The sequence below is a fragment of the Chelonia mydas genome, chromosome 10, assembly GCF_015237465.2.
Source record: "Chelonia mydas isolate rCheMyd1 chromosome 10, rCheMyd1.pri.v2, whole genome shotgun sequence".
NCBI lineage: Eukaryota > Metazoa > Chordata > Testudines > Cheloniidae > Chelonia > Chelonia mydas.
Window position 1 is genome coordinate 75,799,926 of NC_051250.2, and position 16,558 is coordinate 75,816,483.

The window sequence follows — 16,558 nt, forward strand, 5'->3', positions numbered from 1 at the left end:
GTCGCTTGACAATATGGCTCCAACTCCTTCAGCTGCACCCTTCTTTCTGCAATCAAACTAATCCCTTAAAGAACTGCTCTCCCGCTCTTCACACTCTCATACCAGTCCCCAGCCTTGCCTCTCCTCCTGTGCTGCAGATTGGCTCTGGAGACCATTTTTCTATGGGTGGGACATTAGGTTTTCCCCAGTGAGTAGCTAAGGAGGTTCTCGATGCAAGCTGAATCCGCCCAAGTCAGAGATGACGCTGGAGGGCAGAGAAAGGGATTCTGAAGAGTTCACATAAAAAGAGGAGTTTCCCTTGGTTCAGGGTATACAGGACTAACGGGTCAATTCAGTCTGCAGCTTAGGAGTGCTCCTGGATACCACTCACACAACAGCAGCCCCAAGTAACACTTTTTCCCATTTCCAGTTGGCAGGGGACTCCATCCCATCCTAACTGACAAAGACTTGGCCTCAGTTATACATACCGTTGTCTCCCATGAGCTGCACTACGATAATGCAATATAGGTAGATAGGAAGCCATCAGCCCTTAGGAATCTCCAACTAGTACAGAACACTGCAGTGTCTGCTCAGCAACAACGGCTACTAGGAATGCATCAGACTTGTTCTCCACTCTCTTCATGGGCTTCCCATAGGATACTGAGTCAAGTTCAAGTTCTCATTCCTTATCTGTAAGGCCCTCGGCCCAGCATATCTAAGAGATCACCTGAACCTTGGTATGAAGACCATGGTTGACAGTTGTGCTCCTGAGGCACAAGTGAACTTCCTGCCTTAACCAAACCAAAGCCCTCCACTCCCCATACAATCCTCCCCCTGGAGAGAATGCAAGAGAGAGAGAGAGTGAACCACGCTTGACAGATATTAATCGTGTTGCTTAGTGCCCTTTTGGAGGCACTCAAATACTACAGTGATGAGGGCGGTAGAAGAACCTTCACAGAATAAGAAATAAAAGAGTTGATAAACTTGGCAGGATTCTAGAGGATTCAAAATGGTCCAGGCTCATAAGAACTGAGGCACAGCTGCTGAATGATGTTCCTTAGTAAATCTCTAAATAATTGTAAAATGGCAAAATTTTTACAACACTGCCAAGTGACCGTTCACACTCCCTCTAGCAAGCTTCTGAGACACGACTAACAAAAGGAATAGTCGAGTCACGTTTGGCCCAAAATTAAGATTTAAAAAAATGCTTTTACAAAATCTAAGGCCAAGAAAAATAAGTTCTGTGAAATTAAAGTAGAATAAAATTTAAAATTATGCCAATGAACAACAAAACAAAAACAAAGCCAAACACACAGTCCTCCATCTAATGTACAACTTCAGCATTGCAGCATTGTTCTTGTGCATGAGAATCTGACAGTGAAATTGACTCAAAACTAATGACTACACTTCCTTTTCCAAACTGAGAGACATGCAAAAAATAAAAACAAACAAACTTATGTTCTGACTTTTAAGAAGTTCACTGTCAGGTGTCCCTTTCTCTTGCCTTTGCAAAACCCTTTTCATTCGGTTCCCTAAACTCAAACTAAGCCACCATCTGTTGGATCAGTTACAGGCTTAAATCTACCAATCATCATTTTCAGTGGCTCGACTGACTTTCAAAACCCTGGAAGTCAGTAGAGCCATTGAAAATGACATTAAAGGTAAATTCAATTTCTTTTGCATGGTTATTCTGTGTTCACGGAGGGAAACAAAAATGACTAGGGGGCTGGAGCACATGACTTATGAGGAGAGGCTGAGGGAACTGGGCTTATTTAGTCTGCAGAGAAGAACGAGGGTGGATTTGATAGCTGCTTTCAACTACCTGAAAGGGGGTTCCAAAGAGATGGAGCTGGGCTGTTCTCAGTGGTAGCAGATGACAGAACAAGGAGTAATGGTCTCAAGTTGCAGTGGGGGAGGTTTCGGTTGGATATTAGGAAAAACTTTTTCACTAGGAGGGTGGTGAAGCACTGGAATGCGTTACCTAGGGAGGTGGTGGAATCTCCTTCCTGAGAGGTTTTTAAGGTCAGGCTTGACAAAGCCCTGGCTGGGATGATTTAGTTGGGGATTGGTCCTGCTTTGAGCAGGGGGTTGGATTAGATGACCTCCTGAGGTCTCTTCCAACCCTAATCTTCTATGATACGATGATCTTTTATTAAGGTGGCACATAGTTCCCTAAATTCACATTTGAGCTTTAATTCAATTGCATCGATTATGAATGAAAAGACAAATGTCTCATGGGTAAAAAATTTTCCTGGGGTTACAGCACTTCTTACAAACATATCCATCTCTGCGCCAAATCCTATTCACCTTCCACCTGCTAAATAAGAGCTTTATTTGTACATGCAACAATGCTAGACCTACTATGTGAGGAAATAGCACCAAAATGCAAGAAATGATTTCACTAGAGTCCAGGGAATAATTACTTTCATCTTCAGTTTGACCAAGCACCTGCCTCCATGCCATGTGTTTGCAAGCATTCCAGAGTCAGATTTGCCAGGGGAGAAGGTACAGCACTTTTATTAACTGTCAGAGAATCGGCTCTTTTGGATTGACTGCAGCTTTTCTAAAAAACTATTTGGTACTGGGCATACTTAGACTCTTAGTTCAGTGACACATGCATTAGCACCTTGATGCCTACCCTAACAATAAAAGCCTTGCTCACTCTTCTAATTAGGAGTGCAAGACAGGCAACCGCCTCCCAGGTGCTGCCTTGTGGCCAGGGGGGTCTATCTATGGCACCCTGCCTCTGTTTCCCCCCCTCTACAGGGCCCTTTAAGAAGAACTCACTCAATCCAAAGATAATTCAAACCATCCCCTACTGGGGTCCAGTTTACTGAATCCTCAAGTGCATACGAGCCATAGGCCCCAACCCCAGTTCAGTGTCTCTCTACTGATAATCCAAAATAAAACACAAATTCAGTCTCCATCCCAGGTTCAGCAGGGCACAGTCCCATCTCCCCAGGGGACTATCCTTCTGCTTCCCAGCACCTCATGCCTGCAGTTTGCCTTTTTCCACATTCCTTTCCAGCTGGGCCATTGCAGTCTTTCCCCTGTTATACAAGGTGCCTCCCTGCCTGGAGAGCTTTCCTCACTCTCTCCTGCTTCTTGAGCTCCCCCACCACCCCATCCCACCCCTTCCCTCCCACTGACTCAGAGCCCTGAAGGAGCCTTCTTGCTCCTTCTGCCATTTCCTGGGCTTCCCCCCTTGTGCCCTGCTCCTTTTGTTCTGGAATCACCTGATCCCTCTCAGGTGAGTTTCATCCTGTAATCAGGGCTGGCTTAACCCTGGCTTCTCCAGCCAATAGGGCAAGCCACACCTTGTTACAGGGAGCATAAAACCCTCTTTTATACTGCCTGAGGTGAGCAGAGTCCTGTTGCTTGAAGTGAGCCAAGAGGAACGTAGGGCGCCATTGGGGCGAGCTATGCTTAGCAATGGCCGTCAACCTTTACCCCAATTCTCTGTGCCATTCACAGGGGCTAATTTATCAGAACAGCTCCTCCTGATGAGGCAGCCATGAGGAGACAGCCACGCCAATGCCCCAGACTGCACAGGCCATGTCTAATCATTCAGATAGGAGGCTCCGAAGCAGCGGGACAGTATTTTTTCTGGTTGCTCCAAGGAGGATTAAAAAGCCCTTGTCAAAAGGATTAATAAGGATTCGTGTCTCACCTCAACTTTTGGCTTTGAGCAGGGTTTGAAAATTCTGGGAGGCCCTTGGGACCAACCAACTGTTGGTTGAAAGGACACTTATCGTGGAGAGAGGTCTGAAGCGGAGCATTGCCAACCCCAAACTTTTTTTTTTTAAATGTCAGGCCTTCAAAAATCATGAGATTGGCTTAAAAAGAAAGATGGTGAATATAATAGATGATCGATTCTTCTAATTTGCCTTGACTTTTGACGTTTCATGCTTCCACGATTTTCTTTGCAAGTAATCTTTTCTCCTGTACCATTGCAGTTAATGCCATTGACTTCAACAATCACAAGATCAAGGCCTAAGTATGTGATTTTTTTTTTTTAAACCCCAGAGTGAAATCTTCCCAGGTTTTTTAAGAGCTAATTCTAAAACAGAGCAGTTCCACGTGATCTAAACTCGCTCCCTACGGTTGCCTTCCCTTCACTGTTGGCTGGTTTCACTGTAACATCCTCCCACCATCACATTTTAAAATTAATTTCACCATTGATAATTATGTTAAAAATATAGTCCCAGTGGCCATTTTAGTGCCAATCAAATTCAATCTGAAATGGTGATAGCCCTGTGCATCTGTCCATCAGAGTGGCATGGCCCTATCTGCATCCTTGGCATCAAGTGTCTCAGGTTTAGATGGGTCATCTTTTTTTGGTTGACAGTTGCATAGTCTGCACTATGTTCTCACATGTGAAGTGCTGAAATGCGGGGTGATAGCTCTGAGCCATGTCCATCAACTTTATTTGAATATGCAATCACTATGTTCCACTTAAATTTTGTTTTCACAGGATCTATGTTGCATGACACCCTGAGGAACATGCAAATATAATTGCTGGCAGAGCAGAGTAAAACTGAAAGTAGTCAAACTTGCTGGGTCTCTTATGATGGGAACAGTAGAAACTAATATGCAAGCACAACAGAGCTGAGTTATGATTGCTGTAGGACCGCTAACTCCAAATTTCCTTAACAATAACTATAAAATCTGAACTATAGCTTTTCGTTAATAGTTTCATTTAATTATGAGTCAGAAGATTTTTGTGTCTTTTATTACTCTATCGCATTACCTATTATTCGATTACTAGGGTAGTATATATAAAGTAGTGCTCACTCAGTAGCAATTACTATAATTAAGACAGCAGCTCAATTTTTATTAAACTTTCCCTGTTTTCACATGTGCAAAACTTTTGGAAAGAGTCCCCCCTTTCAGGCTGAAAATTTTCATACTGTGTCTCTGCCCAAAGATTCATTGTTCTAGAGCATCTGACTATATCCATTCTGCTAAGTTAGGAGAGAAAAGTGAAAAAATTCAAATCTCGCTACACTGTTCTTAACAGAGCTATGTCAAAAAAAACAGCTACTATTTTAAACTTGAAATAATGCTGGATAAGGAGTCTGACAAAAAGCCTCTGGGCTGGTTTTGAGCTAATTTAGTTATGATGTTATGAACAGCATGCTCTGTAGAAAAAGTGGTTAAATACACAGGTACCGGATTCATGACAGGAGTCCCGGATGTTTGGCCAGCCCCAGAAATGCATGCAAATTGCTTCATGAACCTACCAGTAGAGTTGGTCAACATTTATTTAACGACAAGAGATGTGGTAGGGAAGGGGTGTTTGTCTTTTTTTGTCAAAAGGGGCCTTTCCTTCCCCCAAAAAATTTCATGAAAACTACCGATTTTTTCATTTTTCCCCCTTTTATGACATTGAAATGTTTAATTACCATAAACGTCTAAGTCGCTTTTGAAAATGGGATTTGGGTACTTTTTTTTTTTTTTTTTTTAACCAGACAAGCGTAACTTTTCAGTCTCCACTCCTGGTTTAAGGCACGGGCTCAGAATCACCTGTTGCTCACCCAGCGTGGCAGAAAACAAAACACAGCAGACCAGACAGCACACAGCAGCTAGGACATTCACGACAATCTACTCAGCAAGGCAACGAAGATGGATCCTTAAAGTCTTACTCCAGATTATTGGAGCAGACATCCTTTAAACCAGAGTAGGGGGTGCTATCAGTCTGAAAAGAATGGCTAATAGGGCTAGAGACTCCAATCTAGCTCCTGATTTGGGAATGGGAGGACTAGGAAGGACAGTAGTGAAAATAAAAAGAACAGGAGTACTTGTGGCACCTTAGAGACTAACAAATTTATTAGAGCATAAGCTTTCACTATATATATGTGGCAACTTTCACCTTCTGTGTGTGTGTGTGTGTATGTATATACAACAGAGCCGAGTTACGATTGCTGTAGGACCGCTAACTCCAAATTTCCTTAACAACTATATACACACACACACACACACACACACACACACACACACACGGTGAAAGTTGCCATACAAACTGTAAGAGGCTAATTAATTAAGATGGGCTATTATCAGCAGGAGAAAAATACTTTTGTAGTGATAATCAAGATGGCCCATTTAGACAGTTGACAAGAAGGTGTGAGGATACTTAACATAGGGAAATAGATTCAGTATGTATAATGACCCAGGACTCCCAGTCTCTATTCAAACCCAAGTTAATGGTATCTAGTTTGCATATTATATGCAAACCATTAACTTGGGTCACCATTACCTTGGGCCTGCCCCATCCTACTCAGTTGCACTAAGAGCTCCATGGGGCAGGAAATGTATAATTATTCAATCAGGGAAGGGTCAAGCACAGCCATTCCGGGATAGGTAAGGGTTAAACAAACATTGATGAATAATAAAATACATTAATAAAATAATAATAATGCCCAAAGACACATGTAGGCAGGAGAAGAGCTTCAGACTGCCAATGGTGACTGCATGCTCATTTCCACTGCTTCCATCACACCAAAATCAAGAGTTAGGCCAAGCCCCCTGTGCATTCCTGCTAGAAACTCTCCTCAGATTCCTGCTGGCTGTCCTCTCCTCTGCCAATACTTCTCTGGTCCACACCAAAATCAGGACGAGGGGGAGACTGAACATACCTGGTACAATAATCCAGCTATTGTCTAGCCTTCCCTCTATGTCATAGCAGCTGACTCCCAGCTCTTTCCTCAAATCAAGACACAGGCTGAAGGCCGGATCTGCAGCTGATGTAAATCATTGTAACTCCCAACATCAGTGGTGCTATGCCAGTTTACACCAGCTGAGGATCTGACACAGAGGCTAGGAAATTACAAAATCTCTCTTTTAAAAAAAAAAAAAAAAAAAAAAAAAAAAGGGTACAGGCCAAAAAATTGTGTGGGTTTCCTCATAAAAAGCTCTCTGCTGGGGCACGCAAAGTGTGATACCATCACTTAGCAAGTAATAGTTGCGGTAACTCATTTCAGTATGTGATTTGTGGCAACACCTATTTCAGCTCTTTGGTCAGAATGATCTTAAAATAGAACAGACATCTTGTGTCCTGACATTAAATCTACCTTTTTTTTTTTCCCCTGTAGAACAATTTTCTTACTGTTGTTTTGTAAAAAAAAAAAAAAAAAAAAAAAAAAAAAAAACCACACAAAAATCAGGGCCACCTTTTTCATGTGACTTGAATTCAAGTATTTTCCTAAGACATACAAAAAGAAAAACAAAAATCTCTGTGTGTTTGGTTCACCGCGTTTTCCTGTTAAAAAAAGACTTTTCACTCCTTGACTTTAAGAATTTAGCATTGTCCCATTAAAACTTCATGGGATAGTGATCAAACAGGTAAAATAGGAGAGGGGCAAAAGCTGCTATTCTAACCTTTACGCTCTGATCTAAAAAGAAAACACATGGCAAAATACAAGAACCATCTCCAAACGAAGCAGTCATAAAACATAAAAAGGAGTTTTCAAATAAAGGCTTGCTAAAACCTATCCCAAACACCTAGCTCATTCAAACCCTTTGTTTTAAGTTGTGTTAGTAGAATTGCTGCTACTTTTCTTTATGAGCCAGACAACGTTAGAGACCAGTGCATGCTAACGGCTCAATATACAGTGTGAAAGGGAAAAGTACCTACCTTTACAGGGTTTCAGTCACAGACCATGCTAGTGTGTTAGCAAAAAACAGGCATATATGCTGGCTACTTTCTCATAGGTAAACACGCCCCATCTGCAGAACGCCTTCAAATTCTTCCAAGACCCACCCAGAAAAGCTGCAATTCAAGATTTCTGACTGAGGGCAATCCTGATGTTGTGCAAAATCACTGGATGCAACTTTTGAGTAGTAATGCAGACGGTCTTCGGTATTTCTCGTTTCAACATAGTAAAGGGAGAATGGTTCTAAACCTTATGGTGTATCTATTTCGTTGTACATCTGAGCATTTCTCTCCTCTCTTCTAATTTTGCTCTACACACAAACACAAGGATGATGTGCTGGTAACACAGAAAAATAAATACTCAAAACTGCACAGACCTGTGGGCATAATTAGATAATTATGTACTCCAGGGTGGATTTGAACATAAAAATTGGGAAAGGGAATCCCCTTTTTCCGACTACATAATGGAACACTTCATGGCTTAGTGTCAACTGGATACTTTACAGAAACTAATTCCATAGTGGGGTCCAGTTGCTTAGGTGGTATAAACTGCCATAGCTTTATTGATGTGTATACAGCTATGCTAATTTACACCCAGTGAGGATCTAGCCCTGCATATTTATGATCTTATCAATTTTGTTTCACTTCAAATGAATATTTAAATATGACATCCAGTTATAATTAGGATACAGTAGTAACCAAAGGCCATTCTGTACCACGTCTTCCACAAAACAGCTGACAGAGTCTGGAATGGATGACATCACTGGAAATGTAAAGGCACCACCTCCTGGTGTTGCTGGCAAGCGATGGGGATAACTGCTAAGGCCATGTGGCCCGCAAAGTTTTGGCTCTGGAGGGAGGCTGGTAGGCTCAGTTAGCCGTCTCCCTCTGCTCCCTGGTTCTGCTAGCAACAATAAAACAGTAATCCATACAATAATACAATAAGTTTGGACTGGGGTCTAAATTTCCCCAAAGCTCAAGGTTGTTTGGATCATAGGGTTTATAACCCCATGGGGTTTTAGCATCCTTTAGGAGCTGGGTGCATTTCATTTCTTCAGTCCTACTATATAAAACTGGGAGTGGTATTCAAACTGAAGCTGTACAGAAACATTTAACTTGAAGGTTTACTTCAGAAAGGCAAGATTACTACTTTGCTGGGCAATTCAAACTATTTCTACATTTTCCCACATCTGAACTGTGACTGTGAGCCAAACAAACAGAACATCCAAGAACGCTTTCCCAACTAGGGAAGCGTAGAGCAAGTTGATTCATGTATCATTTGGTTAATACAGTCCTTTTCATTTAATAGAGGCATTGGGATATTTGTGATGCCTTGATTCACAACCTCCTTACTGCAAAAAGAAAAGGAGTACTTGTGGCACCTTAGAGACTAATAAATTTATTTGAGCGTAAGCTTTCGTGAGCTACAGCTCACTTCATCGGATGCATTCAGTGGGAATAGCTGCCTTCTCCCTGCATGCATGTGCACACCATTTGCTGTGGGGCCAGGACACAGGTGTGGTGCAACTGCCATTTTGATTCCCAGCACAGCGATAGGAGAGAGAAGACAGGGAGAGTAAGGGTGACACACACACACACACACACAGAGATCAGAGTGAGTTCTTGTGAGTTTGTACAGAGCCCATGGGAGCTTGCTAGCGGTAGGATGAGCTGGGTTTATTCTTAATCAGCCAAGTCCTTGAGCTCCCCTGATAACCCTCCCTGGGGGGCATGGCCCACAGTTTGAAAACCAATGCAAGCAGACCATACCTTGTTAGCTTGTTTATATCTATATATACATAGATATATAAATAAAACAAAACACACATCTAGTTTAATGCCTTCTCCTGCTCCTATTCAGCAACTTGATAGCATTCGGTCCATTGTGTAGATCAGTCCCTTCTGTTTATTTCCAGACTGCAACCATGCCTCTAAGGGGTGCACAACTTCGGTATATAATCATTTTTGTCACCCCGATAATTGATGATAAAACTTGGTACCTGAGCATAGGGAAACCAATGCTCCTTTCCAGGATTCCCATTCACCACCGTACAATCAGATAAGGCCGTTGGGAGATTCTAAAAGAAATAATTTTTGGTTACTTAAGCAGGGAGTGCAAGATGGAAGTGAGCAACTGCCTTATTAATCATTAGAGTCACGAAAAATGGTGTAACAACTGTGTGAAGAAATGTCTTGATAATACAAAACCCCCAAGCATATGTACTAATTACAAATTTACATAAAATAAAACCTTGGGGAAAAACAGCTAGAGAATTAAATTAATAGGACACTTCTACAGATTCAACATAGTGTTGTTCTCTTCAAGGAGAAATCAGAGGGCATTCAATTGCACCTAGTGTAAAGGACAAAGTGCATAAGTACAATTATTCCTTATGCTGTCAGAAAAGAGAGAAGTCCAGTATCGTGATGTTTTAACTATGAGAATAGGCTGTTCTCAGTGGCCTTTTAGGAGGCATATATTACTACCAAACACTGCTGTTTTCTTTAAGTGAGCATACATAGATTTTGGTGCTGAGTCATCTATTGCCTTTCTTGGCTGACTCTACAAAAGGAATTCTCTGCTGTGGAACCAATTCCCTTTGTATCGGGACACCAACAGACACACAGGACATGGTGTGGACAATAAACTGGCATGGAGATATCACCACATCTGCTTCCTTTGTTGATGTAACTGGTTCAGTAATAGATAAATTGATACAGCATTCCACAGGGCTAGGTTAGGAGACGTTTATATGAACGTCAATAGTTATGCCTTGTTGGAACCTTTTCCGTGGGTTGCTCACTCCTTCTACTCCCTTTTTGGCGTCAGCAACGCATGTGCTCACTAAAGTTGAAATGGTGTCACATGCTGGGGAAAGCAGTTGCAGCTTCTTTCAGATTGCAGCCAATAAACCCAGTGCCTCGGGCCTGTTCCTTTCTGAAACAGAAAAACCTTGATTTTCTTAACTCAATTTTCGTATGTCACAGAAGACCACTGAAACAGAAGCAGGCCAATGATTATAACAGCCTTATAAAAGGATGTGTATGGATGAGGTATTACACCAAAACTACTAGACTAGGCAGTAGATGGCAAAGTAAAAGTCAATAAAGATTAGGGTGCCAAAAAAATCGACTTCATTTTTACACAAGAACAACAATGCTCAAAAATTTAAAAATGCAATATACATAAAAGTGAAAGAGACTTGTTTCATGTACTGCAGATAAAAACACCCACTTTATGCACTGCCACAGATTATTAGTGAAGCAGGCAGAGGTGTGTTTTTTTTTTTTTTTTTTTTTAAATAAATGACTGGCTACTTACCTAAAGAATAAAAAGTTTAGCTACACTAAAAAGAGTTTAAGCCAGTGCGCAGACTGACTAGCTGGAAGAGGGAAAATAAAAGTCCCACCTACAAGACATTTCACATCTTTCCTGATGGCTTGCTTTTCCACAAAACAAATTTCAAAACCACAACAAATTAATTCCAGCTCCTGGGTAACCACCACCTGTAGCCTCTCCAACTTCAGCCAGCTGGCGGGAGAGAGCACATATCCTTTCCTATAGTAGTTTCCTTCACCTTTTAAAAAAAAAAATTATATCTATATATAACCCCATTCAGATGAGCCATATACTAAGCAGGAACCATTTACATGCTGGATCAGTTCTCCACCTTATAATTTTAATAATGTTTGTGACAACTGGCATCAAACTTTAGTGCTTTGCAGCCAGCATCAAGTCTCCCCCACTCCACTCATCTCTTGAGATGGTATTAACAAAAATCAGCTGTAGTACAGTGCTGAATATTTTTGCCCTCCACTGAAGAAGCCAATATGAATAACTAAACTAGATGGAGCACTGTTTTGTTCCTCTGTACCAAATTCTACCGTTCTTTTTGCAAAAGGCTGAATGCAATATTATTGTCCAACTGTTATGGCTTACTGCCATAGCCAACTATATGCTTAAACAGAATGGTCTTTAACATTATTCTAGCTGCAAAGTGCACTAGGCTAATAATAATAATTAGGGTCACAATCAGATAATCACCTAGAAACAGTTTTCTTCAAGACAGCAGACCCTAATGAGTATCAAATAGACTATAGATGTCGGTGGGCTTTAATTTTCATTTCAGCTGGTGTGCAAAAGGCCCTTTTCATATCACATTGGACGGCTTTCTGGGGATACACATACATGCAAGATGTAAACATTCGGAGGACGAATAACTGATTAAAGCAAGACCCTACCACCCCTTTTTGAAAGAATTTAGGTTGTTTCATAGTACTGCCATCTCCCTGAGGAATCTGATATATAGTGGAGGTCAATCAGTACAGCATGAAGACTGCTCATTCTGGGAACTGAAGTCAGTGTTATCGGGAACAAGACATTCCATGTAATAAACTTTCTCATGTACCAAAGGCTCCAAAGAAACTTTCATCACCTTTATTAGGACTAGTATCCTCTGCTACAAGGAATTACCTGTTTGTGGGGAAGAGGTTAATTGCATCAAGACCTATATGACCTGGATAACAGAAAGATGGAGTAATACCTTCATCATAAACCATGAAAGTCCAAAACAGCTGCCATATGAAATCCAAGGGAAGATGTCTAAGACAGGCTGACAGGTGAAGGAAGTCAAGCAGTATTTGTGCTGGGAACATAGAAATAGCCACATGGGTTTTTGGCACTAGACTGCAAATTTTAAGTGGGAAAGGGTTGCATAGGTCCTATGTTTGAATTCAAAGTTGTCTTGCCATGTTGGTTTTCACTAAGCTGCCTGTTTCTTTGTATACATCTATTACATTCTTTGGAGAAGCTAGAAGGATGAGAGCTACCTGCTTGGAAATGTCAAGCCTCTCATCCTCCACCCTCCTTGGAGCTATATAGATGGAGAGAGGTCCCATGTTAAGATGCAGGGCAGCAGTTGCTTCATATAATTATATGTGGTCTTAGCCTGTTTGGATCCGCTACTACAGTTACTAACATGATCAAGACAAAATTTGTCTCAGACAATAGAAGACAATTAGGACCGAGGAACCTCTGTCTTTTCTCCCTGGGGAGTAAAGTCTACAAATCAGGCTCAGGAAATATAAGTCAGCTTCCTAGCAGATGGTGAAGGCATTATTCAACAGTGCAAAAAACAGTTATTCAGATATTCCATGTCCCCCAGTTGTAAGCTCTGCTTCAACTAAACTCTCATTGAGGGACTACTCGTATGGGTCTACTATTGATTGGCATAGCTTTTGTTTTCTTTACCTCTCAGGTTAGTACCAACCAAGGCTGCCTTGCAGGACACTAACTCTACACAAAGGCTTTCTGCCACATACAAAATGCAATTCTCTTCCTTTCTTCTTGTTTTATGTAGAACTCCGGAGTCCGGATTATCCATTTGAATTAGGACTTTCCTTACCACCAGATCTTTCAAGGTCCTCAGAGCAATCACAACTATCCCCATTTCCATATTTAAAATATACATACTGCACCAGGAGAGAATAAGTGCCTTGGGAATATAGCTCATCTACCAGGACTGCACTTCAGCTCAAATGAATTTGAACATCCATAACCAAGTGCAGATTATTCCTGGCTTGTCAGTAACCAGCTAAGCACAGGAGATTGCCCGTTACCCTATTACAAGACAAGCATATACTCTATTTTCAGGGAGACTTCAGCATGCACTGTGGTGATCTGCTAAACATATAGAAAAGCAGCAGCATTGCAGTTAATGGTACATTCAGAGTTCTTGGTGTGATGCTGGCTAGCTCTGCTAAATCCTCAATACCAGATCCTATCTGAAAGCAGAGTTGATGAAGTTGTTCTACTTTGGAAGATTTATAAATATCATTTGCACTCCCCTGACATTACCGGAGTCACAAATAAAAGACAACACCATGTCAGGCTTTTTATTCACAAATTTGCCAAGAAAGTTTGTTTTACTGTAGAAGAATTCAAGAAGTTTGATTTATTGAGTCTCCAACCCATAATGGGAGAACAAAAAACTAAAATGTGGAAAAGTAGAAGTATTAGAGGAAATAAGAGTCCATGAAGAACCACAAGTGTCCTGGCTTTAGATGGATTTTCAGTAGAGTTCTAGAAATGAATACCTCTACTTAAAGAGATGCATACACTGTAACAGCTTTTAATAGTAACTACTTGCCTCCTTATAGCACATTTTATTCATTATGAAACTAGAAAAATCAAATGACTGCACAAACTATGGGCCAATCCCCTTTCATAAACAAAGGCTGTGGAAATTTTAGCTAGTCGTAACAAATGGATTGGAAATAATTCTCCTTAACACAATTCATTTACCAATAGGATGTGTGGTTAAATGTTTGTACAATAATGCAAGACAGTTGTATATGTCATTAACTTAATGATAAAAGAACCTGTAACAGTTGACCCATTATAAAGGGACTGAGAGAGTTTGAGTATCCAGTCCTCAGGTTCCAGTGGGGCTTTGGTAATACAGTTTGCTACGGGGTTATTTGCTGTACAGAAACATAACCATCAATGGATTAAAATAAAAATCTTTTGGACTCTAAAGGGAGCATATGGCTGGGGTGCTCTCATTGTGCTGTACTGTTTGATATAGCCCTGAAACCAGTCTGCTTGCTGTCTGCCAGAGTACTCAAATAATGAGGTAAGGGTTGGAGATAAGGACTAAAAAAGATAACTCATACAACTGTCATGTCCCCAATCCAGCCCCTATAGTTTGCATAAACTGTAACACTATGAATTTTAGATCTTTAATTACAAGAGAAAAATCAGATTTCCCCTCAGTTTTTCCAGTGTAAATGGAGTCTTTAAAAGCACTCTGAGGATTGTAACAAATGGGTTCCTGAGGAACAGAATAAGTGTAAATGATCAAATAGTAATAAACCACTAGATCCACAATCAACTTCAGCTTGGAGTTGGTGAGAATTAAAACACAGTTGGTGCCCAGTATTTTAGAGCAGCCATAACTTGATTAATGAGCGCAGATAAAAATTACATCATAATGAAGTTAAGATTGCAAGTATGTATCTATAATAAAAGGATAAAATACTTTAGAGCTGTTGTAATTATCCCCAAAACAAATATTACAAACCCAGGAAATTCAGAGTTAAGATTAAACAATGAGGTGTCCTTGTGGCACCTTAGAGACTAACAAATTTATTTGGCCATAAGCTTTTGTGGGATATAACCCACAGAGAAGGCCATAAAATAATCAGACAGACAATTATGATTAATGCATAATAGTAGTTGTGATATCAGATTAGATTAAAATGATTTTTAAAACTTCAGATGTTTTGGTCATTTTTTTCCTTTATGGTACTATTCTCTATAAAGCAGTATCGTAAGTGTCGTGGTATCCTGGGAAGGATCTGGATGTAAGAAAATGGCAGTGGGAAAACCAGGAGATTCTCCTACTGGTTTTGGATACTGCCGAGATCCCTTGGGTATTCTACAGAGAACAGTACTGTACAGTCCTTGCAATGTTTACCCCAGGTATCGGCAACCTTTGGCCCATGGCCCATCAGGGAAATCCGCTGGCGGGCCTGGTTCTTTATCTGCAGCGTCTGCAGGTGTGGCCGATCGCAGCTCCCACTGGCTGTGGTTTGCCGTTCCAGGCCAATGGAGTCTGTGGGAAGTGGCGTGGGCCGAGGGATGTGCTGGTCGCTGCTTCCAGCGGCCCCCATTGGCCTGGAATGGCGAACTACGACCAGTGGGAGCTGCGATCGGCCAAACCTGCAGATAAACAAACAATCCCGGCCCACCAGCGGATTTCCCTGATGGGCCCTGAAAGGTTGCTGATCCCTGGTTTACCCTATTGTATAACTGACTAGTTCTTGTGTTTATATAAGTCAATTAATGTAGAAATTATTTTTGGAGAGAAGATTTTCATAGGACAAGGCATATCCAAACCAGCTGAAATCAGTCAATTATTTGTATCAGTAGAAATGTTAGATTTAAAACCAGAGTCTATAAACCTCCCAGTGGATAAAGTTACTTTAAATTATGCTACTTTCTGGAAGGTACCCACTCTATGAATGTGAAACACTTCCCACTATCACTCACATTTTCACCCATTCCTAACTATGTGCAAACGCCAAGCATGGAAAATTTCAGTCTCAAAAAGTAAAATCTGGTCTGGAAACTTTGAACAAACTGTCTGCAATCATTTTTATTTCATCAGGGGTAAAAAAAATAATTCTCATTTCTAAACAATTTAGCAATTTTTTTTTTTTTAATATACAAGTAACACAATCTTTTAAAAAAAAAATCCCTAAATAAATTTGTTAGTCTCTAAGGTGCCACAAGTACTCCTTGATTTTTTTTTGCTGATACAGACTAACACGGCTACCACTCTGAAACCTAAATGTAGGGCCTCTCTAATTTTTCTGCATTCTACAATATCCTGAAAATTCTAAGCTTCCATTTAAAAAAAAAAAAATAATAATAAAAAAAAAAACAACTCTTTTTCAGTTGTGAAGCTAGTCATTGTAGCTAGGTAGAGTAACCTGCTAGAAAATTGGCACCTGCCAAACAGGAAATTCATCTATCCACCCTTCTTACTTCATTAATATGTGAAAGATATTGCCCAATTGGCAGTATTGAAAATTATAACATTAAGCAATTTAAATGCATTAACACAGCCATTAACAACAGTGAGATTAGTCAGTTAATCACAGGTAGTGCGTAAATGCAGAAAATATGTTCTAATAATAATGTTTACAGTGCACATTTGCAATGCAAGCCAATTATCCATTTTTTCTAGTTATGTGTATTTTAATATACTAGTGGGCTATAAATTTTATATCATAATATATAGGGTGTTTATGCACCTGCATAAGCACTGATGTTGGAATTTTACTTCTGCATTGCACAAGTTTGATTTTAAATGTAATGTTGCATTAACAAAAGTTTTCATTTAAATAGGGAATTTATATACT

At 40.5% G+C, this 16,558-nt stretch overlaps 1 protein-coding gene across 1 annotated transcript in view; it reads right to left on the bottom strand.

Annotated features, from left to right (window-relative positions):
• Positions 1-16,558, bottom strand: part of CERS3 (ceramide synthase 3) — a 68,694-nt gene that overhangs the window by 51,468 nt on the left and 668 nt on the right. The window lies entirely within an intron of this gene.